Below are 27155 nucleotides of genomic sequence, written 5' to 3'. Positions count from 1 at the left end.
AGGTTCGGTTTTGGGGTTAAGGTTAAAATTAGGGTTAGGGTAAGGGTTAGGGTTAGGGAAAATAGGATTTTGAATGGTTATAAATTGTGTGTCCCCACAAGGTTATTTAAACAAGACTGAGTGTGCATGTGTGACTGAGTTCCTCTTCATGACCATCTTCATTACAGTACAATTGCTAACATGCATTGGTCAAAGTAGCCTTGTGGCTACAGTCAGTGAAACAGAAGTGTATGTGGACCAAACTGTCAATCATTTTTCATTGCTTTCACACAAAATGCATTCAATGACCACATTCTCCGAAACCCATGAACTCTTTTCTCATTCGTACTCCGCCACCTGGAAAACTAAATATTTGCAGCACATGTTTTCAAATGCTAACACACTGTTTCCAAAACTGTTAAAAACACATTCAAAACAGAATGATGGCAAATGTCGTACATGTCTGCAGTAACCAGATTGAAATATATAGAAAAGCTCAGCAGAATATATAATCATTCCAAACACAGCTGATTGCAATTTCAGCTGAAAGCCTACCCAAGTGTCCTGTTATTAGTCTCGTTACCAAACAGACAAAAGAGGACGGCTTCGGAATAATTTAGTTTGGAAACATGGATCAAGGAAGACAGGTTGTTGGGGAGCGAAGAGTGGCAGGGTTGGATTAGACATTCCAGAAGATACTTTCCAAGATGCATCGCCAGAGAAGACATAAGATGTGGTGTTGATGAGAACTTGTGGCCAAATGCAGGAGAGAGGGAGAACTAGAACCCTCACAGTACTGTACAGTATGAGTGATTATACTATACATGTTGATGAGAACTAGAACCCTCACAGTACTATACAGTATGAGTGATTATACTATACATGTTGATGAGAACTAGAACCCTCACAGTACTTACTGTACAGTATGAGTGATTATACTATACATGTTGATGAGAACTAGAACCCTCACAGTACTGTACAGTATGAGTGATTATACTATACATGTTGATGAGAACTAGAACCCTCACAGTACTGTACAGTATGAGTGATTATACTACACATGTTGATGAGAACTAGAACCCTCTCAGTACTGTACAGTATGAGTGATTATACTATACATGTTGATGAGAACTAGAACCCTCGCAGTACTGTACAGTATGAGTGATTATACTATACATGTTGATGAGATCTAGAACCCTCACAGTACTGTACAGTATGAGTGATTATACTATACATGTTGATGAGATCTAGAACCCTCACAGTACTGTACAGTATGAGTGATTATACTATACATGTTGATGAGATCTAGAACCCTCACAGTACTGTACAGTATGAGTGATTATACTATACATGTTGATGAGAACTAGAACCCTCACAGTACTGTACAGTATGAGTAATTATACTATACATGTTGATGAGAACTAGAACCCTCACAGTACTGTACAGTATGAGTGATTATACTATACATGTTGATGAGATCTAGAACCCTCACAGTACTGTACAGTATGAGTGATTATACTATACATGTTGATGAGAACCAGAACCCTCACAGTACTTACTGTACAGTATGAGTGATTATACTATACATGTTGATGAGAACTAGAACCCTCACAGTACTTACTGTACAGTATGAGTCATTATACTATACATGTTGATGAGAACTAGAACCCTCACAGAACTGTACAGTATGACTGATTATACTATACATGTTGATGAGATCTAGAACCCTCACAGTACTGTACAGTATGAGTGATTATACTATACATGTTGATAAGATCTAGAACCCTCACAGTACTGTACAGTATGAGTGATTATACTATACATGTTGATGAGAACTAGAACCCTCACAGAACTGTACAGTATGAGTGATTATACTATACATGTTGATGAGATCTAGAACCCTCACAGTACTGTACAGTATGAGTGATTATACTATACATGTTGATGAGATCTAGAACCCTCACAGTACTGTACAGTATGAGTGATTATACTATACATGTTGATGAGAACTAGAACCCTCACAGTACTGTACAGTATGAGTGATTATACTATACATGTTGATGAGATCTAGAACCCTCACAGTACTGTACAGTATGAGTGATTATACTGTACATGTTGATGAGAACTAGAACCCTCACAGTACTGTACCGTATGAGTGATTATACTATACATGTTGATGAGAACTAGAACCCTCACAGTACTGTACAGTATGAGTGATTATACTATACATGTTGATGAGAACTAGAACCCTCACAGTACTGTACAGTATGAGTGATTATACTATACATGTTGATGAGAACTAGAACCCTCACAGTACTGTACAGTATGAGTGATTATACTATACATGTTGATGAGAACTAGAACCCTCACAGTACTGTACAGTATGAGTGATTATACTATACATGTTGATGAGAACTAGAACCCTCACAGTACTGTACAGTATGAGTGATTATACTATACATGTTGATGAGATCTAGAACCCTCACAGTACTGTACAGTATGAGTGATTATACTATACATGTTGATGAGAACTAGAACCCTCACAGTACTTACTGTACAGTATGAGTGATTATACTATACATGTTGATGAGAACTAGAACCCTCACAGTACTGTACAGTATGAGTGATTATACTATACATGTTGATGAGAACTAGAACCCTCACAGTACTTACTGTACAGTATGAGTGATTATACTATACATGTTGATGAGAACTAGAACCCTCACAGTACTGTACAGTATGAGTGATTATACTATACATGTTGATGAGAACTAGAACCCTCACAGTACTGTACAGTATGAGTGATTATACTATACATGTTGATGAGATCTAGAACCCTCACAGTACTGTACAGTATGAGTGATTATACTGTACATGTTGATGAGAACTAGAACCCTCACAGTACTGTACCGTATGAGTGATTATACTATACATGTTGATGAGAACTAGAACCCTCACAGTACTGTACAGTATGAGTGATTATACTATACATGTTGATGAGAACTAGAACCCTCACAGTACTGTACAGTATGAGTGATTATACTATACATGTTGATGAGAACTAGAACCCTCACAGTACTGTACAGTATGAGTGATTATACTATACATGTTGATGAGAACTAGAACCCTCACAGTACTGTACAGTATGAGTGATTATACTATACATGTTGATGAGAACTAGAACCCTCACAGTACTGTACAGTATGAGTGATTATACTATACATGTTGATGAGAACTACAACCCTCACAGTACTGTACAGTATGAGTGATTATACTATACATGTTGATGAGAACTACAACCCTCACAGTACTGTACAGTATGAGTGATTATACTATACATGTTGATGAGAACTAGAACCCTCACGGTACTGTACAGTATGAGTGATTATACTATACATGTTGATGAGAACTAGAACCCTCACAGTACTGTACAGTGTGAGTGATTATACTATACATGTTGATGAGAACTAGAACCCTCACAGTACTGTACAGTATGAGTGATTATACTATACATGTTGATGAGAACTAGAACCCTCACAGTACTTACTGTACAGTATGAGTGATTATACTATACATGTTGATGAGAACTAGAACCCTCACAGTACTGTACAGTATGAGTGATTATACTAGACATGTTGATGAGAACTAGAACCCTCACAGTACTGTACAGTATGAGTGATTATACTAGACATGTTGATGAGAACTAGAACCCTCACAGTACTGTACAGTATGAGTGATTATACTATACATGTTGTTTATGAGAACTAGAACCCTCACAGTACTGTACAGTATGAGTGATTATACTATACATGTTGATGAGATCTAGAACCCTCACAGTACTGTACAGTATGAGTGATTATACTATACATGTTGATGAGAACTAGAACCCTCACAGTACTGTACAGTATGAGTGATTATACTATACATGTTGATGAGAACTAGAACCCTCACAGTACTGTACAGTATGAGTGATTATACTATACATGTTGATGAGATCTAGAACCCTCACAGTACTGTACAGTATGAGTGATTATACTATACATGTTGATGAGAACTAGAACCCTCACAGTACTGTACAGTATGAGTGATTATACTATACATGTTGATGAGAACTAGAACCTTCACAGTACTGTACAGTATGAGTGATTATACTATACATGTTGATGAGAACTAGAACCCTCACAGTACTGTACAGTATGAGTGATTATACTATACATGTTGATGAGAACTAGAACCTTCACAGTACTGTACAGTATGAGTGATTATACTATACATGTTGATGAGAACTAGAACCCTCACAGAACTGTACAGTATGAGTGTTATACTATACATGTTGATGAGAACTAGAACCCTCACAGTACTGTACAGTATGAGTGATTATACTATACATGTTGATGAGAACTAGAACCCTCACAGTACTGTACAGTATGAGTGATTATACTATACATGTTGATGAGATCTAGAACCCTCACAGTACTGTACAGTATGAGTGATTATACTAGACATGTTGATGAGAACTAGAACCCTCACAGTACTGTACAGTATGAGTGATTATACTATACATGTTGATGAGAACTAGAACCCTCACAGTACTGTACAGTATGAGTGATTATACTATACATGTTGATGAGAACTAGAACCTTCACAGTACTGGACAGTATGAGTAATTATACTATACATGTTGATGAGAACTAGAACCCTCACAGTACTGTACAGTATGAGTGATTATACTAGACATGTTGATGAGAACTAGAACCCTCACAGTACTGTACAGTATGAGTGATTATACTATACATGTTGATGAGAAATAGAACCCTCACAGTACTGTACAGTATGAGTGATTATACTATACATGTTGATGAGAACTAGAACCCTCACAGTACTGTACAGTATGAGTAATTATACTATACATGTTGATGAGAACTAGAATCTTCACAGTACTGTACAGTATGAGTGATTATACTATACATGTTGATGAGAACCCTCACAGTACTGTACAGTATGAGTAATTATACTATACATGTTGATGAGAACTAGAACCCTCACAGTACTGTACAGTATGAGTAATTATACTATACATGTTGATGAGAACTAGAATCTTCACAGTACTGTACAGTTGTTGATTGTGTTTTTTTCTAATTATTATTGCCGCACTGGAATTTCAGGAATTAGTTTTTTGTTTCAACTTTTTATTTTTCACAAGTAAATTACTATATGCAAAGATATAGAAAACAATAAAGGCTATTGAAGCAAATTGCTGCATTTCTGATTTATTCTTGTTACATATACTTCAGTACAGTAAATAAAGTGAAAAGATGTTATTCTTATTCTATAATGAAATACTGATTTATGTGAAAAATCATTCAAACTTCAAAGAGAAAAGTTCATAATGTATGTAATGCTCTCTATTAGTGTTTTTAAGGTCAGTGTGTTTGTCACGCCCTGACCAGCAGGTGGAGTAGGTGTTAAGTGTTGGTCAGTGCGTGGCAGAAGAAGTTGGGTTTTCTTTGTTCTGTCTAGGTTGGGTGTTTCTATGTAGAGGTAATTGGGGTGGACTTCCAATTGAAGGCAGCTGTGTGGTGTTGCCTTTGATTGGAAGTCCTATATTAGTTGGGTGTGTTTGTGGGGAATTGTTGTGAGCACTGCTTTGTTTGGTTTAGCCTGCCACACGTCACATTGTGAGTATTGTTTGTTGTTTTGTTTTTTCTCGAGTGGATACTTTACATGTTTTTATCAGTAATAAACATGAGTATCCACACCTCCGCTGCGCCTTGGTCCTCCTTCGACGACACTCGTGACAGTGTTATGAGTGACGGTGTATGCTTTCTGAGGGAGAATTGTTGCCAGTGTTATGGTCAAACAAGCTTATTTTAAGACAAGTTTTGGTGGTTTTGAGTGCGTTTTGGAGGTGAGATTAACTGTTTGGCCAAGATGCACGTTGGTAATGCAGACTGTGTGTAGAGTTTTGAAAAAGTGGCTTCAGTATTGACCGATGCTTGTTAGCAATTTAAAAAAAACTGTAATACTATCTATTTTAAGCACACACATCTTTCACACACACACACACCTGCTCACACAACTGCTCACACACAGTCTCTCCCTTTGTTCCCTTCACTCTCAACACAAGACGTGACAAACAGCCCTGCTTACACCCTTCCATAGCAGGAAAGAAGGAGCTGTTCTTTTTTAGCCTGAGAGTCGGTGTGATTTGGCTGTGTTGAGGACCAGTTAGCATGTGATTTAGACTACAGCTTCTCTCTCATAATCACTTAATTTGTTCGCTTCCCAGACTGAGATGGTGTAAACCTAATGTAGCTGCGTTTGGCTGTAAGTCTGGCTGTAAGTCTGGCTGTAAGCCTGGCTGTAAGCCTAGGAGCTGGGGACTGGGCCTAGGCCCAACACAGGAGAGAGGGATGGAGTGAGAGAGAGAGAGAGGGATGGAGAAGAGGGATGGATGGGATAACGACTCTTTTTTACATGGGAAAGCAGAGGATTAGAACTGGGCTTGGACAGGGACCCAGTTCTGCAGGAGGGAGGACGAGGAAGAGGGAGGGATATACAGGAGGATGTAAGGAGGAGCGAGACAGAGGGGATATAGGGAAAGATGGACAGGGACTCGGTGGTGGAGGAGGGGGAGTAGTGACACAGCAGGAGAAGGGGTGGAGAGAGACGGAGGGGAGAGAAAGAAGAGAGGAGGTATAGAAGAAAATAATGAGGAGGGAAGGAGGGGTAGATTTGGCAGGCTTGTGGTGTTCAGCAGAAGGCTGGTTGCCTGGGGAATAGCCTCCTGTCCATCTGTTCATAGGCCTGTCATCACTATACAAACACACCCAACCCCCCCACTCTGTGTCTGTGGGACATTACTACATAAACCTTATAGCCATTCAGTGTGTGTGTGTGTGTTTGTGTGAGCCATTAAACCATAAGCTATTTTTCCTCAGTAGATCTGTGTATATTCTGAATTTCATCTTACATTTACATTTAAGTCATTTAGCAGACGCTCTTATCCAGAGCGACTTACAAATTGGTGCATTCACCTATAATAATCTTAAGCCCCTTATGTGGCCAGAGGTGTAGACTTACATTCGATGACACTTTGCAATCTGTCTCCTAGACCTTAACTGCACCATAGACTTAAATAATGAAATAATAATACATATTTGTACGTATATATCTTTTTTTACTTCAACCGCCTACCACAGGAGGACTCAGGATCCTGCTGTCAATGAGTGTAGACAGCCTGCTGCTGCCGCTCTGCTAATCATCAGATGAGGGAGGAGAGGAGGTAGGGGGCCCACGTGGGTAATTGGGGGGCCCTGCCTTGATTGGGTAACTGATTAATACAAAATAGAAAAATAAAATGCATAATAAATCAATGTTACTGGTCAATTGTGTGAGTCAGGGGCTGGGCCCAAGAGGCATTTTTTTTATATATATACAGTACCAGTCAAAAGTTTGGAAACACCTACTCATTCAAGAGTTTTTCTTTATTTTTACTATTTTCTACATTGTAGAATAATAGTGAAGACATCAAAATTATGAAATAACACATATGGAATCATGTACTACTGTAAGTCACTCTGGATAAGAGTGTCTGCTAAATGACTAAAATGTAAATGTAAATGTATGTAGTAACCAAAAAAGTGTTTCACAAATCAAAATATATTTTATGTTTGAGATTCTTCAAAGTAGCCACCCTTTGCCTTGATGACAGCTTTGCACACTCTTGGCATTCTCTCAACCAGCTTCATGAGGTAGTCAGCTGGAATGCATTTCAATTAACAGGTGTGCCTTGTTAAAATATAATTTGTGGAATTTCTTTCCTTCTTAATGTGTTTGAGCCCATCAGTTGTGTTGTGACAAGGTAGGGGTGGTATACAGAAGATAGCCCTATTTGGTTAGACCAAGGCCATTTTATGGCGAGAACAGCTCAAATAAGCAAAGAGAAATGACAGTGTCACGCCCTGACCATAGAGAGCCCTTGGTTCTCTATGGTGTAGTAGATCAGGGCGTGACTAGGAGGTGATCTAGTATGTCTATTTCTATGTTGGTGCTAATATGGTTCCCAATTAGAGGCAGCTGTTTATCGTTGCCTCTGATTGGGGATCATATTTAGGTAGCTATTTCCCCACCTGTGTTTTGTGGGATATTGATTGATTGTTAGTGTGTTTGGGCACTACGTCATCACGGTCTTTATAAGTTTTGTTATTTCGTTTTGTTAGTTTCACTTAAATAAATATGTGGAACTATACTATGCGCCTTGGTCCGATCATTTTCAAGAACGTGACAGACAGTCCATCATTACTTTAAGACATGAAGGTCAGTCAATCTTTTACATTTCTTCAAGTGTAGTTGCAAAAACCATCAAGCGCTATGATGGAACTGGCTCTCATGAGGACCGCCACTGGAAAGGAAGACCCAGAATTACCTCTGCTGCAGAGGATAAGTTCATTAAAGTTAACTGCACCTCAGATTGCAGCCCAAATAAATGCTTCACAGAGTTCAAGTAACAGAGTGTAATGTGTGCGCTGGGAGTCGGGAAGCAAGTTCAAGGAGTGCATAATTTAATAAATAATGGAACAAAGCAAGAAACACGAACAACGCACAGACAGGAAACTGAAACAGAAACAATGACGCCTGGGGAAGGAACCAAAGGGAGTGACATATATAGGGCAGGTAATCAAGGAGATGATGGAGTCCAGGTGAGTCTGACGTGCAGGTGCGCGTAACGAACGATGGTGACAGGTGTGCGCCATAACGAGCAGCCTGGTGACCTAGAGGCCGTAGAGGGAACACACGTGACAGTACCCCCTCCCCTCCCAGCCGCAGGACGCTGATCCAAAATGACGATCCCGGGAATCAGGAGCGGACCTGTCACCTCTGCTGAGGCGCGGGAAACCTGTCAGTCCAGCTGAGACGCGGAAGCATGGTGACCTAGAGCGCCAGAGAGAGCATACGTGATGGTACCCCCCTCCCCGGCGCGTTCGGCTCCAGCAGCAGGACGCCAACCAAAGGGACGATCCCGGGGATCCGGAGCGGACCGGTCACCTTGCTGAGGCGCAGAAACCTGACGACCCAGCTGAGGTGAGTGCCTGATGAGCCGGGTGAGACCTCCCCGGTTGCCTCGGTCGAGGCACGGGAGCATGTTCACCAGCTGAGGCATGGGAGCCTATCGAGCCAGCTGAGGTATGGGAGCCTATCGAGCCAGCTGAGGTATGGGAGCCTATCGAGCCAGCTGAGGTATGGGAGCCTATCGAGCCAGCTGAGGCATGGGAGCCTATCGAGCCAGCTGAGGCATGGGAGCCTATCGAGCCAGCTGAGGCATGGGAGCCTATCGAGCCAGCTGAGGCATGGGAGCCTATCGAGCCAGCTGAGGCATGGGAGCCTATCGAGCCAGCTGAGGCATGGGAGCCTGTCGAGCCAGCTGAGGCATGGGAGCCTGTCGAGCCAGCTGAGGCATGGGAGCCTGTCGAGCCAGCTGAGGCATGGGAGCCTGTCGAGCCAGCTGAGGCATGGGAGCCTGTCGAGCCAGCTGAGGCATGGGAGCCTGTCGAGCCAGCTGAGGCATGGGAGCCTGTCGAGCCAGCTGAGGCATGGGAGCCTGTCGAGCCAGCTGAGGCATGGGAGCCTGTCGAGCCAGCTGAGGCATGGGAGCCTGTCGAGCCCGCTGAGGCATGGCTAGCTGTCGAGCCCGCTGAGGCATGGCAGCCTGTCGAGCCAGCTGAGGCATGGGAGCCTGTCGAACCCTCTGAGGCATGGCAGCCTGTCGAGCCCGCTGAGGCATGGCAGCCTGTCGAGCCAGCTGAGGCATGGCTAGCTGTCGAGCCAGCTGAGGCATGGCTTGCTGTCGAGCCAGCTGAGGCATGGCTTGCTGTCGAGCCAGCTGAGGCATGGCTTGCTGTCGAGCCAGCTGAGGCATGGCTTGCTGTCGAGCCAGCTGAGGCATGGCTTGCTGTCGAGCCAGCTGAGGCATGGGAGCCTGTCGAACCCTCTGAGGCATGGCAGCCTGTCGAACCCTCTGAGGCATGGCAGCCTGTCGAACCCTCTGAGGCATGGCAGCCTGTCGAGCCCGCTGAGGCATGGCAGCCTGTCGAGCCAGCTGAGGCATGGCTAGCTGTCGAGCCAGCTGAGGCATGGCTAGCTGTCGAGCCAGCTGAGGCATGGCTAGCTGTCGAGCCAGCTGAGGCATGGCTAGCTGTCGAGCCAGCTGAGGCATGGCTTGCTGTCGAGCCAGCTGAGGCATGGCTTGCTGTCGAGCCAGCTGAGGCATGGCTTGCTGTCGAGCCAGCTGAGGCATGGCTTGCTGTCGAGCCAGCTGAGGCATGGCTTGCTGTCGAGCCAGCTGAGGCATGGCAGCCTGTCGAGCCAGCTGAGGCATGGCTTGCTGTCGAGCCAGCTGAGGCATGGGAGCCTATCGATCCCACTGAGGTATGGAAACCCGTCGAGCCAGCGGAACCTGACAAACCTGCTGAGGCCTCCCAGGTAGCTCCGGTTCGGACACTCGGACCCAACATCACCTCCAAGACAAAAAAATCACCCCTCGATGCTTCCCTTTGGTGAGGCGTCATTCTGTAATGTGTGCGCTGGGGGTCGGGAAGCAAGTTCAGGGAGTGCATAATTTAATGAACAAAACAAGAAACACGAACAACGCACAGACAGAAAACTGAAACAGAAACAATGACGCCTGGGGAAGGAACCAAAGGGAGTGACTTATATAGGGCAGGTAATCAAGGAGGTGATGGAGTCCAGGTGAGTCTGATGACGTGCAGGTGCGTGTAACGATGGTGAAAGAAACCACTACTAAAGGACACCAGTAAGAAGAATCTTTGTGAGACGCAGAGTGGGTGAACGGATGATCTCCGCATGTGTGGTTCCCACTGTGAAGCATGGAAGAGGTCTGATGGTGTGGGGGTGCTTTACTGGTGACACTGGCAGTGATTTATTTAGAATTCAAGACACACTTAATCAGCATGGCTACCACAGCATTCTGCAGCGATACGCCATCCCATCTGGTTTGCTCTTAGTGGGAATATCATTTGTTTTTCAACCTAGCAAATAGTGGAAAAAGTCAAGGGCTCTGAATACTTTCCAAAGGCACTGTATATCCTCCTAATATTGTACAATCTGTGTGTTGATTTATTGGCCTGGGCTATTGTTTGTTTGAATTCAAGACCAGATTGATCAGAGCAGCCACTCATTTTGGTTATTTGTATGGTATTAAAAAATATTCAGCTAATGTCTTCTGTCATGTAAATGATGTTTTAAAAAAAAAAAGGCTTATTTTTTAAATAATTTTATAAACAAAGCCCCAGGGTTTATGATTTCTTAATCTGTCCCTGGGTGGGTGGGGTATGGGTTACATTTACAGCTCTCTTATGAAGCTACATACGACTTTATAAGATCATGTAGAGTAGCATCTTTTTGTAATGGTTGGCCCTCAGTACTCTCTGTCTCCCTATGAGATTTACTCTACAGAAGCCTTGTTGTTGGCCACAGGAGTGAGCTACTCCTCAGCCTGACTGTTAATGGAGGAAAGCTTATGTAGCATGCTGTGGTAACTGGGGTCAGGCAGAGGAGATATCTCATTTAGACACTCACACCTCCCTCTCTCTCCTTCACTACCTCTCTCGCCATCACTTTCTCTCTCTCTCTCCACCTAGCTAGCTATACCAAAGTACAGTATACCAATATCTTTCCATATGTATTCCTCTCCCCCCCCCCCCCCCTCTCTCCCTCTGGACACTGCGGTTTTGTATTGCCTAGCCTAGGGGAGGTTTTAGTATCTGCAGTTATGCGTGTTTTAAACCTCCAGTGGGCGAGAGATTCTCATCACTGCAGTAATGTGTGTGTGTGTGTGTGTGTGTGTGTGTGTGCGTGTGCGTGTGTGCGCTAAACCATGATTACCAACACCTCCCACTGCCCCATTTTCAGAGAAAAGGGTCTAGGAAGAAGGGTGTTAGAGAATGATTTTCTACCACTATGACAAATATGCTATGACATAGACTGTCTGATCAAATAGAATCAAATCCAATTGTATTTGTCCCATGCGCCGAATACAACAGGTGTAGACTATGAAATGCTTACTTCTCAACAATGCAGAGATAAAATTACGAAACAAATTAGCAAATAGAAAATAGTAACACAATACATAACAACGACGAGGCTATATACAAGGAGTACCGGTACCCAGTCAATGTGCAGAGGTATGAGGCAGTTGAGGTAATCGAGGTAATATGTGCAGTAGATGTACTTTAGGCAGAGGTAAAAGTTACTAGGCAATCAGGATAGATAATATATGGAGTAGCAGCGGCGTATGTGGACAGTGTGAAAGTCTGTGTGTGTGTGTCTATGTCTCTATGCGTTGTAGAGTCAGTGTAAGTATGTATGAGTGTGTGGGTGGAGTCCAGTGAGTGTGCATAGAGTCAGTATAAGAGAGTCAGTGTAAGTATGTATGAGTGTGTGGGTGGAGTCCAGTGAGTGTGCGTAGTCAGTGTAAAAAAAAGGTCAATGCAATAGTCTGAGTAGCTGTTTGATGAACTGTTCGGCAGTCTCATGGCTTGGGGGTAGAAGCTGTTCAGGTGCCTTTTGACCCCAGATATGGCTCTTCGGTATCACTTAGTGTGCGGTAGCAGAAAGAACAGTCTATGGCTTGAGTGGCTGGGGCGGCTTTTTTTTTCGGGCCTTCCTCTGACACCGCCTGGTATAGAGGTCCTAGATGGCATGGACCTTGGCCCCTGTAGCGCCTTTCAATCGAGGGCGGTGTAGTTGCCACACCAAACAGAGATGCAGCTTCTCAAGATGCTCTCAAAGGTGTAGCTGTATAACTTTTTGAGGATCTGAGGGGCCATGCCAATGCTTTTCAACCTCCTGAGGGGGAAGAGGTGCCTTCTTCACGACTGTGCTGGTGTGAAAGGACCATGTTAAGTCCTCCGTAATGTGGACACCAAGGAGCTTGAAGCTCTCGACCCGCTCCACTACAGCACCGCCGATGTGGATGGGCGCGTACTTGCTCCTCCATTTCCTGTAGTCCACGATCAGCTCCTTTGTCTTGCTGACGCTGAGTGAGAGGTTGTTGTCCTGGCACCACACTGCCAGGTCTCTGACCTCCTCCCTGTAGGCTGTACTATCATCGTTGGTGATCAGCCCTGCCACTGTTGTGTCGTCAGCAAACTTGATGATGGTGTTGGAGTCGTGCAGTTGTGGGTGAACAGGGAGTACAGGAGGGGACTAAGCACACACCCCTGAGGGGCCCCCGTGTTGAGGATCAGCATGTGTTGTTAACTACCCTCACTACCTGGGGGTGTCCTGTCAGAAAGTTGCAGAGGGAGATGTTCAGTCCCAGTGTCCCGAGCTTGATGATTAGGTTGACCTGTAGTCAATGAACAGCATTCTCACATAGGTATTCCTCTTGTCCAGGTGGGAGAGAGCAGTGTGGAGTGCAATAGAGATTGCGTCATCTGTGGATCTATTGGGGCGGTATGCAAATTGTAGTGGGTCCAGGATGTCTGGGATGATGGTGTTGATGTCTTTCAAAGCATTTCATGGTTACAGATGTGAGTGCTATGGGACTGTAACGGCTGTCGGGAGAGAGAGTAGACCAAGGCGCAGCGGAGTTAGTGTTCATAATTGAATTTAATAACAGAAAGAACACTATACAAAAAAAAACAAGAAAACTGACAGCCAAACAGTCCTGTCAGGTGCAAAACACTAAACAGAAACAATTACCCACAAAACCCCAACGGAAAAACAGGCACTTATGTGTGACTCCCAATCAGCAACAACACTCTACAGCTGTGCCTGATTGGAAGCCACACGGCCAAAATCAATGAAACAAACCAACATAGAAAAATGCACATAGAACGCCCACCCAATGTAACACCCTGGCCTAACCAAAATAAAGAACAAAAAACCCTCTCTATGGCCAGGGCGTTACAGGGACAATATTTGTTTAGGCAGGTTACCTGTGAGTTCTTATGACAGGGACAGTGGTCATCTATAGACTGGGACAAGGAGATGTTGAAAATGTCCGTGAAGACACTTGCCAACTGGTCTGCGCATGCTCTGAGAACGTGCCCTGGTATTCCAATTGGCCCAGCAACCTTGTTAGTGTTAACCTGTTTAAAAGTCTTACTTGCATCGGCCACGGAGAGCAAGATCACACAGTCATCCGGGCTCAGTGTTGTTTGCCTCGACCCGAGCATAGAAGGCATTCAGCTCATCTGGGAGGTTTGCATTACTGGGCAACTTACAGCTGGGTTTCCCTTTGTTTTTTTTTTGTACATTTTAGTCATTTAGCAGACACTCTTATCCAGAGCGACTTACAGTAGTGAATACATACATTTTTTTCTTTTTTGTACTGGCCCCCCGTGGGAATCGAACCCATAACCCTGGCGTTGCACACACCATGCTGGCGTTGCAAACACCATGCTCTACCAACTGAGCCACAGTCTGCAAACCCTTCCACATCCGACGAGCGTCGGAGCCAGTGTAGTAGGATTGTATCTTAGTCCTATATTGACATTGGAGGTCGTAGTGGGCTTTCTTGTAAGCATCCATGTCCATGTCCTGTTTCTTGAAAGAGGTAGCTCTAGCCTTTAGGCCGGTGCGGACACTGCCTGTAATCCATGGCTTTTGGTTTGGGTACGTATGTATGGTCACTGTGGGGATGACGTTGTCGATGCACTTATTGCTGAAACCTGTGACTGATGTGGTAAACTCTTCAGTGTTACCGGATGAATCACTAAACATATTATAGTCTGTGCTAATGAGGCTGTCTTGTAGCTTAGCGTCCGCTTTGTCGGACCACTTCTGCACTAGATTTTCCGAAGGGAGGACAAGGGACGGTCTTGTATGCGTTTCTGTGGGTAGAGTATAAGTGCTCCAGAGTGTTAGAGCCTCTTGTGGTGCAGGAGACGTGTTGGTAAAAGTGTTGTAAAAAGTGATTCCCCCAGAGTGTTCCATGTTGGGATGCAGAGGTCCCTGATGCAGCATTCAGGACTGCAAGCACCAAAACGTTCAATTGATACTATAGCAATTCAGATGCTTGTGTTATTAATCTTGCACGCGGCAGACACCATTTGTTTGTTTCCACGAGACTAACGTGTTATGTGTGCAGACCGATTTCAATCGAACATGGCCTAGCCCTAGTCCCTATGTGGCAACATAATATGCTATTAATATGTACATGTCGGCATGTGTTATCTGTAGCAGTAAGGGCTAAGTCGGGGGGGGGAGGGGGCGGGTTGTAGACAGATAGATATACAGTCTGACAGTAAATACTGGGAGCATCATGTCGAGCCCCATTACCATAAAAGGGCCATTATCATTTAAAGTGTTTCCCTAAATCTCTTTAGGCTCTTATGTCAACACTAGGAGGTAGAGAATTACCCCAGATGACAGTTAAATCGTACCTAAGTGGGGAAGGATCATAGTCATTCAGGGTTTACCCTAGGTTTGTTCTTAGGCGGGCTCATTTTCCATTGAAACTAAGTGAGATTTATTTTAGATGAAGGCGATAGAGGGGTCCTAAACTCTGGTGCTGGGTTTGTTTCTGGGAAATACAGTACAGGGCTGTGTGTGTGTCTGTGTGTGTGTCTGTGTGTGTGTCTGTGTGTGTGTGCGTGCCATATCCTGGCTGTAGCACCATGCATGCGTCGCTGTGCAAACACTAGGATTATAGCTGCTAGCCTCGTGACAGAACCCTAGGAGAAAAACATTGGTCGTAACCGGCAATGTCTCACTGAAATACTGCTGTCACGCGCATACACACACTTTCAAGTCCTTGCAAAATGCACGTTTTTTCTGGATGATGGTGGTCGTGGCAATGGGTGCGGTCGGCAAGCCTGACTGAGGCCATAATGTTTTTTATTGATTTTTTTTGTGTGCAATTTTATCATTTTTAAGCCAATTTCCTGCAATTCTCAGAATTTCTCCATGGAGCCAAGATACATTTTTACCGTTTAAAGTTAATTTCCTGCAATTCTACATGTTTTTCCATGTAGCTGAGAGCTGAAGCTAATTTCCAGGAATTTGACATATATTCTGCCATGTAGCGGAGAGAACATTTTTCAGTTTTAAAGATCATTTCCTGCAATTCTATGCATTTTGCCATGGCTAATGCTGTGTTATTTTTCTCCAAGTTAACAACAAAATCAATACTGTTTTTTTTATTTATTTTATTTATTTCACCTTTATTTAACCAGGTAGGCAAGTTGAGAACAAGTTCTCATTTACAATTGCGACCTGGCCAAGATAAAGCAAAGCAGTTCGACAACATACAAAAACACAGAGTTACACATGGAGTAAAACAACATACAATCAATGATGCAGTAGAAAAAATAAGACTATATACAATGTGAGCAAATGATGTGAGATAAGGGAGGTAAAGGCAAAAAAATGCCATGGTGGCAAAGTAAATAAAGTATGGCAAGAAAAACACTGGAATGGTAGATTTGTAGTTTGAGGAAAGTTCAAAGTTAAAATATAAATAATATGGTGCAAAGGAGCAAAATAAATAAAATAAATAAAATAAATAAATACAGTAGGGGAAGAGGTAGTAGTTTGGGCTAAATTAAAGATGGGCTATGTACAGGTGCAGAGATCTGTGAGCTGCTCTGACAGCTGGTGCTTAAAGCTAGTGAGGGAGATAAGTGTTTCCAGTTTTAGAGATTTTTGTAGTTCGTTCCAGTCATTGGCAGCTGAGAACTGGAAGGAGAGATGACCAAAGGAGGAGTTGGCTTTAGGGGTGACCAGAGAGATATACCTGCTGGAGCGCGTGCTACAGGTGGGTGCTGCTATGGTGACCAGTGAGCGGAGATAAGGGGGGACTTTACCTAGCAGGGTCTTGTAGATGACCTGGAGCCAATGTGTTTGGCGACGATTATGAAGCGAAGGCCAGCCAACGAGAGCGTACAGGTCGCAGTGGTGGGTAGTATATGGGGCTTTGGTGACAAAACGGATGGCACTGTGATAGACTGCATCCAGCTTGTTGAGTAGGGTATTGGAGGCTATTTTGTAAATGACGTCGCCGAAGTCGAGGATTGGTAGGATGGTCAGTTTTACGAGGGTATGTTTGGCAGCATGAGTGAAGGATGCTTTGTTGCGAAATAGGAAGCCAATTCTAGATTTCACTTTGGATTGGACATGATTGATGTGAGTCTGGAAGGAGAGTTTACAGTCTAACCAGACACCTAGGTATTTGTAGTTGTCCACAAATTCTAAGTTAGATCCGTCCAGAGAAGTGATGCTGGACAGGCGGGCAGGTGCAGGCAGTGATCGGTTGAAGAGCATGCATTTAGTTTTACTTGTGTTTAGGAGCAGTTGGAGACCACGGAAGGAGAGTTGAATGGCATTGAAGCTCGTCTGGAGGGTTGTTAACACAGTGTCCAAAGAAGGGCCAGAAGTATACAGAATGGTGTCGTCTGGGTAGAGGTGGATCAGAGATTCACCAGCAGCAAGAGCGACATCATTTATGTATACAGAGAAAAGAGTTGGCCCAAGAATTGAACCCTGTGGTACCCCCATAGAGACTGCCAGAGGTCCAGACAGTAGGCCCTCCGATTTGACACACTGAACTCTGTCAGAGAAGTAGTTGGTGAACCAGGCGACGCAATCGTTTGAGAAACCAAGGCTACTGAGTCTGCCGATGAGGATGTGGTGATTAACAGAGTCAAAAGCTTTGGCCAGGTCAATGAATACGGCAGCACAGTATTGTTTCTTATCGATGGCGGTTACGATGTCGTTTAGGACCTTGAGCCTGGCTGAGGTGCACCCATGACCAGCTCTTAAACCAGATTGCAAAGCGGAGAGGGTGCGGTGGGATTCGAAATGGTCAGTAATCTGTTTGTTGACTTGGCTTTCGAAGACCTTAGAAAGGCAGGGTAGGATGGATATAGGTCTGTAGCAATTTGGGTCAAGAGTGTCACCTCCTTTGAAGAGGGGGATGACAGCAGCTGCTTTCCAATCTATGGGAATCTCAGACGACACGAAAGAGAGGTTAAACAGGCTAGTAATAGGGGTTGCAATAATTTCGGCAGATAATTTTAGAAAGAAAGGGTCCAGATTGTCAAGCCCAGCTGATTTGTAGGGGTCCAGATTTTGCAGCTCTTTCAGAACATCAGCTGAATGGATTTGGGAGAAGGAGAAATGGGGGAGGCTTGGGCGAGTAGCTGTGGTGGGTGCAGTGCTGTTGAATGCAGTAGGGGTAGTTAGGTGGAAAGCATGGCCAGCCGTAGAAAAATGCTTATTGAAATTCTCAATTATAGTGGGCTTATCGGTGGTGACAAAGTTTCCTATCCTCAGTGCAGTGGGCAGTTGGGAGGAGGTGTTCTTATTCTCCATGGACTTTACAATGTCCCAGAACTTTTTAGAGTTGGAGTTGCACGAAGCAAATTTCTGTTTGAAAAAGCTAGCCTTGGCGTTTCTAACTGCCTGTGTGTATTGGTTTCTAACTTCCCTAAAAAGTTGCATATCGCGGGGGCAGTTCGATGCTAATGCAGAACGCCACAGGATATTTTTGTGTTGGTTAAGGGCAGTCAGGTCTGGGGAGAACCAAGGGCTATATCTGTTCCTGGTTCTAAATTTCTTGAAAGGGGCATGCTTATTTAAGATGGAGAGGAAGGCATTTAAAAAAATAACCAGGCATCCTCTACTGACGGGATGAGGTCAATATCCTTCCAGGATACCAGGGCCAGGTCGATTAGAAAGGCTTGCTCGTTGAAATGTTTCAGGGAGCGTTTGACAGTGATGAGTGGAGGTCGTTTGACCGCTGACCCATTACGGGTGCAGGCAATGAGGCAGTGATCGCTGAGATCTTAGTTGAAAACAGCAGAGGTGTATTTAGAGGGCACGTTGGTTAGGATGATATCTATGAGGGTGCCAGTGTTTGCGGCTTTGGGGTTGTACCTGGTGGGTTCATTAATAATTTGTGTGAGATTGAGGGCATCAAGCTTGGATTGTAGGATGGCTGGGGTGTTAAGCATGTCCCAGTTTAGGTCACCTAGTAGCACGAGCTCTGAAGATAGATGGGGGGCAATCAGTTCACATATGGTGTCCAGAGCACAGCTAGGGGCCGAGGGGGTCTATAGCAGGCGGCAACGGTGAGAGACTTGTTTTTGGAGAGGTGGATTTTTAAAAGTAGAAGTTCAAATTGTTTGGGTACAGACCTGGATAGCAGGACAGAACTCTGCAGGCTATCTCTGCAGTAGATTGCAACACCGCCCCCTTTGGTCGTTCTATCTTGTCTGAAAAGGTTGTAGTTAGGGATGAAGATTTCAGAGTTTTTGGTGGACTTCCTAAGCCAAGATTCAGACACAGCTAGGACATCCGGGTTGGCAGAGTGTGCTAAAGCAGTGAATAAAACAAACTTAGGGAGGAGGCTTCTAATGTTAACATGCATGAAACCAAGAAAATGGTTTAAATATATTGTTAAATGTATTGTTTTGGGAATTTTCTATTCCCCTGACTGTTAAGATTTTATTTTGGTGATTGTTAATTCTCAAAGATTATTAAAAAGTGATAGGTCCATTATCTTTTCTACATACTTTATATTTGGTTGTAGTCATTTAAGTTTATGCTGAAAGCATTTTTCAATCCAGAAAATGCATTTCAACCCCAAAAATTATATATCTAGATTTTTTTATGCATCACAAAACAACGCTTAGGCAGGCCACTCAAGGGTTTCTTTCTTTCTTTATTTATTTTTACCCCCAATTTTGATCCTGTCTCATCGCTACAACTCCCCAATAGGCTCAGGAGGTGAAGGTCAAGTCATGCGTCCTCCAAAACATGACCCGCCAAACCGCGCTTCTTAACACCCGCCCGCTTAACCCAGAAGCCAGCCGCACCAATGTGTCAGAAGAAACACCGTTCACCTGACGAGCAAGGTCAGCCTGCAGGCGCCCGGCCTGCCATAAGGTAAAGTAAAGCCCCCTGGCCAAACCCTCCCCTTACCCGGATGACACTGGGCCCTACAGGACTCACGATCACAGCCTGTTGTGATACAACCTGTGATCGAACCCAGGTCTGTAGGGACTCCTCTAGCACTGTGATGCAGTGCCTTAGATCGCTGTGACACTCAAGAGACCCTCTGCCCAAGGGTTTCTATGGCAGAAAAATCCCTGAAATGTTCTAGTGTATTATACATTTTTATTCTAACAGGCATTGGGTGAAAAATAACCAGTGGTACCAGCCCACTGTTGTTTTCCTGTCATATCAATGAAATTACATTGAACCAACGTGGAATAGACGTTGAATTGAGGAGTGTGTGTGTCTGATGAATTATGCATTGGTTTAAAACATGACCAAGGTGCTATCGCATCATGGCGGTAGGTACAGTAGGTTAGGTTTCTTTATACTATCTCCATTGCCTGCACCTATAACCGCATTTGCACTGTGGCGTAGAGTTGAGCAGATGTGTTTTTAGGATTTCCACACATGGGGAAAATCTTTTAGCAGGGTCTGGACATTTTTTTGCCTTTGATAAACGCATTTCATGCAATTCGACGTAGTTTACATGATAGAATAAATTAACAAAATATTTTTTTAATACCACAAAAATGACTAAAATTAATGGCTACTCTGACAGTGGCGAACTGAGATCAATAAAAAAAACCTGGCCTTGAATGATAAATCAAATTTAAAAAATTAAAAATGTCATATGCGCCAAATACTTGAACATTTTAAGGACAGCCACACACTCTAGGAGCTCAGATGCAATAATTGACTACCCTAATATCATACGTTTCGACAGATAAGCCGTCTTCATCAGGGTATAATGACAAACACTGCGGGATGACTAGTTTATATAGTGTCAAAGGACACACACACACAGGTGTCTGCAATCATGGCCGATATCATTGGTTAATTCTCTGATGTAATAAAAAACAACATACCAAAAACATGAATGGATAACATACGATCATAGTTACAATTTGGCTACATAGACAAAACATTTGCAATAGCAAAATCACAGTAATCACAAGAATGGCTCAAATCAAAGTCTATGTTGAGACCGAAGGGAGCAAGGGTCTTTATATTAAAGATCCAGGCAGCCTCTCGTTTTAACAATAAATTGCCGAGGTCACCACTCTCCTAGGGAGGGTGACATGTTCGATGCCGATATAACGTAGGGAAGAAATCGAGTGGTTTGTTTCCAAAAAGCGGGCCGCAACTGGGTAAGTCAAGTTTTTGCACCTAATGGTGCTACGATGCTCTGAGATACATACTTTTAATTCACGCTTTGTTTTGCCCACATCATTTTTACCACAAGGACACATTATAAGATAAATAACTGCCTTAGTGGAGCACATAATAGCACCTTTAATGGGATCGATTTCCCTGTTTGAGGGTGTTTGAAGGATCTACATTTATAAGTGCCATTGCATTGAGCACAGCCATTACACTTGTAGTTTCCATCCAGTAGGGGCGCAGTGCATTTGGAAAGTATTCAGACCCCTTTCCCTTTTCCACATTTTGTTACATTACAGCCTTATTCTAAAATAGATTAAATAAAAATAAGAAATCATCAATCTACACACTATACCCCATTATGACAAAGCGAAAACAGGTTTTAAGACATTTTTGCACATTTATTTAAAATACAAACCAGAAATACCTTGTTTACATAATTATTCAGACCCTTAATTATGAGACTCAAAATTGAGCTCAGGTGCATCCTGTTTCCACTGATCATCCTTGAGATGTTTCTACAATTTGATTGGAGTCCACCTTTGGTAAATTCAATTGATTGGACATGATTCGGAAAGGCACTCACCTGTCAGAGCAAAAACTAAGCCATGATGTCAAAGGAATTGTCCGTAGAGCTCCAATGCTCTATGGTAGAGTGGCCAGATGGAAGTCACTCCTCAGTAAAAGGCACATGACAGCCCGCTTGGAGTTTTCCAAAAGTCACCTAAAGATTCTCAGACTATGAGAAACTCTGGTCTGATGAAACCAAGACTGAACTCTTTGGCCTGAATGCCAAGTGTCACGTCTGGAGGAAACGTGGCACCATCCCTACAGTGAAGCATGGTGGTGTCAGGATCAAGGGAAAGATGAACTGAGCAAAGTACAGAGAGATCCTTAATGAAAACCTGCTCCAGAGTCCTCAGGACCTCAGACAGGGGAGAGGATTCACCTTCCAACAGCCCAACGACCCTAAGCACACAGCCAAGACAACACAGGAGTGGCTTTGAGGACAAGTCTCTGAATGACATTGAGTGGCCCAGCCAGAGCCTGGAATTGAACCCGATCTAAAATCTCTGGAGAGTTCTGAAAATAGCTGTGCAGCAACGCTCCCCATCCAACCTGACAGAGCTTTAAAGGATCTGCAGAGAAGAATGGGAGAAAAACTCCCCAAATAGGGAAGAATTAATTCCTTTACTTTTATCCTTCACCCTTAAAGAGGGTGAAGCCCCTCCCTCATCAAAGGAAGCCATCATTACTGTCATACCAAAATGAGGGTAAAGACAAAGAACATTTCAGTAATTATTATAGGCCAATCTCAATTTTGAATTTTGACTATAAACTATACACCTCGATTATCATCAAGAGACTTCAAACCTTTATGCCGGATCTAATTGAGTTGGACCAAACCGCTTTATTAGAGGCCATCAAACCCAAAACATCAGATGATCTCTACATATCATCAATCAGATTAAAGAAAACAATTCAGAAGCACTATTAGTCAGTTTAGATACAGAAATGGCTTTTGATAGTGTTAATTGGACTCATTTATATCACGTTTTAGAGAGATTTGGCTTAAAAAAAGACGCAATCCAATGTTTTAAAACCATTTACCATGAGCCTACAGGTAGAATTAAAGTGAATGGCCATCTGATAAATTAAATAATTTTATGCGTCAGGGATGTTGCGCCTCACCTGCGTTATTTGCGTTGTGTGTATATTTAAAAAAATAAAATGTAACCTTTATTTAACTAGGCAAGTCAATTAAGAACAAATTCTTATTTACAATGACAGCCTACCCCAGCCAAAACCAGAGGATGCTGGGCCAATTGTGCACCACCCTACGGGACTCCCAATCACAGCCAGATGTGATACAGCCTTAGACCACTGCGCCACTCAGGAACAGTATATTGAGCCCCTTTCTCAAGCAATAAGGCAAAATGATTAATTACATGGTATTGGCATCAGAGGAAAAGAGCATAAAATTGCCTTATATGCTGATGATGTGCTAGTTCACATGACTGACCCCAACACTTGCTTCCCAAAACTAACATATGGTTATTTTTCACGATACAAACTTAATGTACACAACACACAAATTCTATGCTTTAATTACACCGTATTGCAGGAAATAAAATATACATTTGGTTTCAACTGAAATTCAGAAAAGGTTACATATCTAGGGGTAAACCTAACAAAGGATAATTCAAAGCTATATATAACAAAATACAAACCAATTATCTGAAATATTCATAAAGATATATAGACATGGACCCTTCTCCCTTTAGATTTCAGCTCTAGATTAGAGAAAGTTCAAATGAATAGTCTCCCCAGATTCCAGTCTTTACCAGTTGAGGTCCCCCTGAAACAATTCAATCTGTGGGACAAGTTAATATCATGGTTCATTTGGAATGGCAGGAAACCAAGGATTAGATATTTGACTCTACAGCTCCCTAAAGACAAGGGGGGGGGGGGGGGGAAATACTACTTAGCTGCACAACTAGTGTGTTGGTGTGACTCACAATACAGTGCTATCCGGAAAGATATTAAGCCTGTCATTCAAGGCTGCCTAATCCAGTCTGTAGCTGGGGATAAAGACACATTTAGGACATTAACAGGAATACTGTACCCTATATATCATAATTTACACTAGACCTCTGGTTTTCGATGGTGAAACAACACAAACTGGAAGAGGAAATCAGAATATAGAAATGGTTTGAGTTTGATCCATAATTTAAACCAGGTATCTATGATTTTAAAAATCATCCTAATCCTAATGATTAATTCATGAGTTAATTGTTACATGATTAATTTAATCGGGTAACAATTAAACATAGTTAATTGATTAGATAAATAACAGTCATCAGATTAATGAAAGTAGTCATGACAAGGGAAAGAAATTCCACAAATTAACTTTTAACAAGGCACACTTGCTAATTGAAATGCATTGCAGGTGGTTGAGAGAATGACAAGAGTGTGCAAAGCTGTCATCAAGGCAAAGGGTGGCTACTTTGAAGAATCTCAAATATTACATATATTTTGATTTGTTGAACAGTTTTTTGCTTACTACATGATTCCATATGTGTTATTTCATAGTTTTGATGTCTTCTACAATGTAGAAAATAGTAAAAATAAAGAAAAACCCTTGAAAGAGTAGGTGTGTCCAAACTTCTACAAACTCAAGACGAGGAGATGAAGTTTTGTTGACCAGTTTTTTTTCACTCCTAGAATCAAAAGTCAACAGCTAGGAATACAAATGCCATAATGGCGGCTGTGTGACCATGTAGATGCCAACTACACCCATGTTTTGGGGGAATGTAAGAAGATTGTTTTGGGATAATGTATGTTCCGTGTTAAAATATGTTTGGTGTTGAAAGTCCCTAGAACGTGATGGGCAATGACAGATACCTGATAAAAGTTATCCTTGCTGCAAGTGAAAAAGCCATTATAAGGAAATGTTATAAATGCACCACAATTTGAAGAATGACAAAGTATAATCCAAGAAATCTTTAATATGGAAAGCTTGACATGACATATATATACTGTATATTAAAACTCCAAAAACCTGTATTTGAAAGTAACTCGGAGAAATGGATACAATTCCCAAACCAGGAAGACCTGATTAACTAATAATATCTTCTTAACAATACAATATCATAAGTATGGAAATTTCTGTTTTGCAATTAAACATAGTTAGTTGATTATTTTATTATTATTGATTATTTTATTTTAATAAATATTTATTATTTAGTTTCATTGTTTATGTTGATATACTCTTTACTGTTTCTGCTGTATTGTTTTGAAAAAGACAAATAAGAAAATTGCTATCTACACCTTGACAGAGATTGAAGAATTTTGAAAAGAATAATGCGCAAATATTGCACAATAGAGGTGTGCAAAGCTCTTATGAGACCTACCCAAAGGTGTTGCCAAAGTTGTTTCTAACAGGGGGGTGAAGACTTATCTAATCAAGGTATATTAGTGTTTCATTTTTCATTCATCTTTAAAAAATGTAACAATGTAACACAGCAAAATGTGGAAAAAGTCAAGGGGTGTGAATACTTTCCGAAGGCACTGTATATTTAGGCACACACCGTACTGTGCATAAACTCTACCACATTGTAACGTATATGCTTGGAGTCGGAAAGCAAGTGCAGGTGGTGACTTTAATAATAAACGGAATATGGAACAATATAACAAACACAAATAGCGTATAGACATGAAACACATAAACAATACTGACTGAGGAATGAACCTAAGGGAGTGCCAGATATAGGGGAGGTTATAAGTGAGGTATTGGAGTCCAGGTGTGCCTCATGACGACTTGCAGGTGCGCGGAATGATTGATTCCAGGTGCGCGTAATGATGGATCCAGGACCGGTGGTTAGTATTCCGGCAACGTCGAGTGCCGGAGGGGAGGAGCGGGAGTAGGCGTGACACCCATGTATAATGTGGAGAGCTCATATGCTGTACGTCTAATGACAGCGAGCAGACAGGAATACATAAAAGCTCTCTCTCTGTCTCTGTGCTCTACTGCAGTGGTCTGGTCTCATAAACAATCAGTTACAACATGCAGCAGCAAGCAGCCAGCAGAATAGACCCTGAGGTGATGGAAAGACCCCTGTATGCCTATCTCATTCTCAATTCAATTCAAAGGGGCTTTATTGGCATGCAAAACGTGTTTACATTGCCAAAGCAAGTGGAAAAAACAAAAACGAAAGAAAAAAACGATAAAAACCAACAAAGCGAACTAAACAAAACAAAGACAAAAACAATCGGACATTAAGAGTTAACATTAGACAGACAAAATGTTTGAAGAGAATAAGGACATTTAAAATATTATATTATTAGCTGTTTAAAATGTAGTATAACATTTGAAATGTTACACTTTCTCTCTCTTCCTTTCTCTCTCTCACTCGCTTTTTCTCAACCCCTCCCCCCACACTTTCTGCCTCTCTCCCTCTCTTTTACTTCTCGGAGGGCCTTGCCTCCCGACCTGCCCATCGATCCCTCTCTCTCTCTCCTTTCTTTCATTTTCTCCCTCCTGTCGATGGCGGTATCGCTAGCGTCCATTCAGCCAGGTTATTAGTATTGATCAGAGAGGGCCGGGGGTGTTGCGGCTCGTTTTGCATCCCCCCCTCAAACGGGTGTCCTCTGGACAGCTAGCCAGGATGTGGTCAGAACCCAGGCAATGGTGGTGACAGGGCATCTGACGTGGAAATGATTTTTACTGAGTCTACTTGAGTCTCGTCTCATTTATTTTTCTCATCTTCCGTTCCCCTCCCCCTCCCCCTCCCCCTCCCTCCATTCTCCTGTCTCCTCTCTTCCCACTCCTTTCCCTCCTCTCCCCCTCTCTTACTTCCACACCTGCCCATCTCCTCAGTCCTCCTCTCGTCCATTCTCATCTTCTCTTCTTCCTATTTCTGTCTCCTCCTGTTCTTTTCTCCTGAGTGGGGCCTGTCTGACAGGCTCTCTGCAGCCTATCTTTGAGGAGATAGCGATACAATCAGGTGAAGACAGATGTTACAGTGACACACTACTGGATGGCTGGCAGGGGGAACCGTTGAGATAAGAAATAACAGCTAGATCATATTTCTGGTATTAAATCAGACTGTTTTGCCCATCGTTACGTTTGTTAGAAAACTCGGTTGTGGTACAGATTTGAACTGAGCCCAGTTCAGTGGGATCTGTTTGACACTCAATTGGTTGTCATGGTGACAAATGATCTATCTCAGAAGGGAGAGAAAAGGGATACCTAGCATGATGGACGTGTGTGTGTGTGTGTGTGTGTGTGTGTGTGTGTGCGTGCGTGCGTGCGTGCGTGCGTGTGTGAAAGAATGTGTATGTGCAGGAGAAGGGTGTCAGGTGGAGGAGAAGGGGAGAGAAAGGAGGAGGGGGAAGAAAGGAATGAGGGAGGGCTGATGGAAGCATGATTATGTGGCTGACCATCTGGACTGCAGTCAAAGGAAGCCTATTCACCAGAGAAAGTGTGT

General features: G+C 42.9%; 1 protein-coding gene across 12 annotated transcripts in view; it reads left to right on the top strand.

Moving 5' to 3' along the window:
* The window catches only part of LOC115169433 (receptor-type tyrosine-protein phosphatase S), a 106351-nt gene that overhangs the window by 25829 nt on the left and 53367 nt on the right, over window positions 1-27155 (top strand). The gene's annotated exons all lie outside the window — the stretch shown is intronic.

Source organism: Salmo trutta, chromosome 31, assembly GCF_901001165.1.
Source record: "Salmo trutta chromosome 31, fSalTru1.1, whole genome shotgun sequence".
Lineage (NCBI taxonomy): Eukaryota > Metazoa > Chordata > Actinopteri > Salmoniformes > Salmonidae > Salmo > Salmo trutta.
The sequence above is the reverse complement of the archived record's forward strand: the minus strand, read 5'-3'. Positions and strand labels throughout refer to the sequence as shown.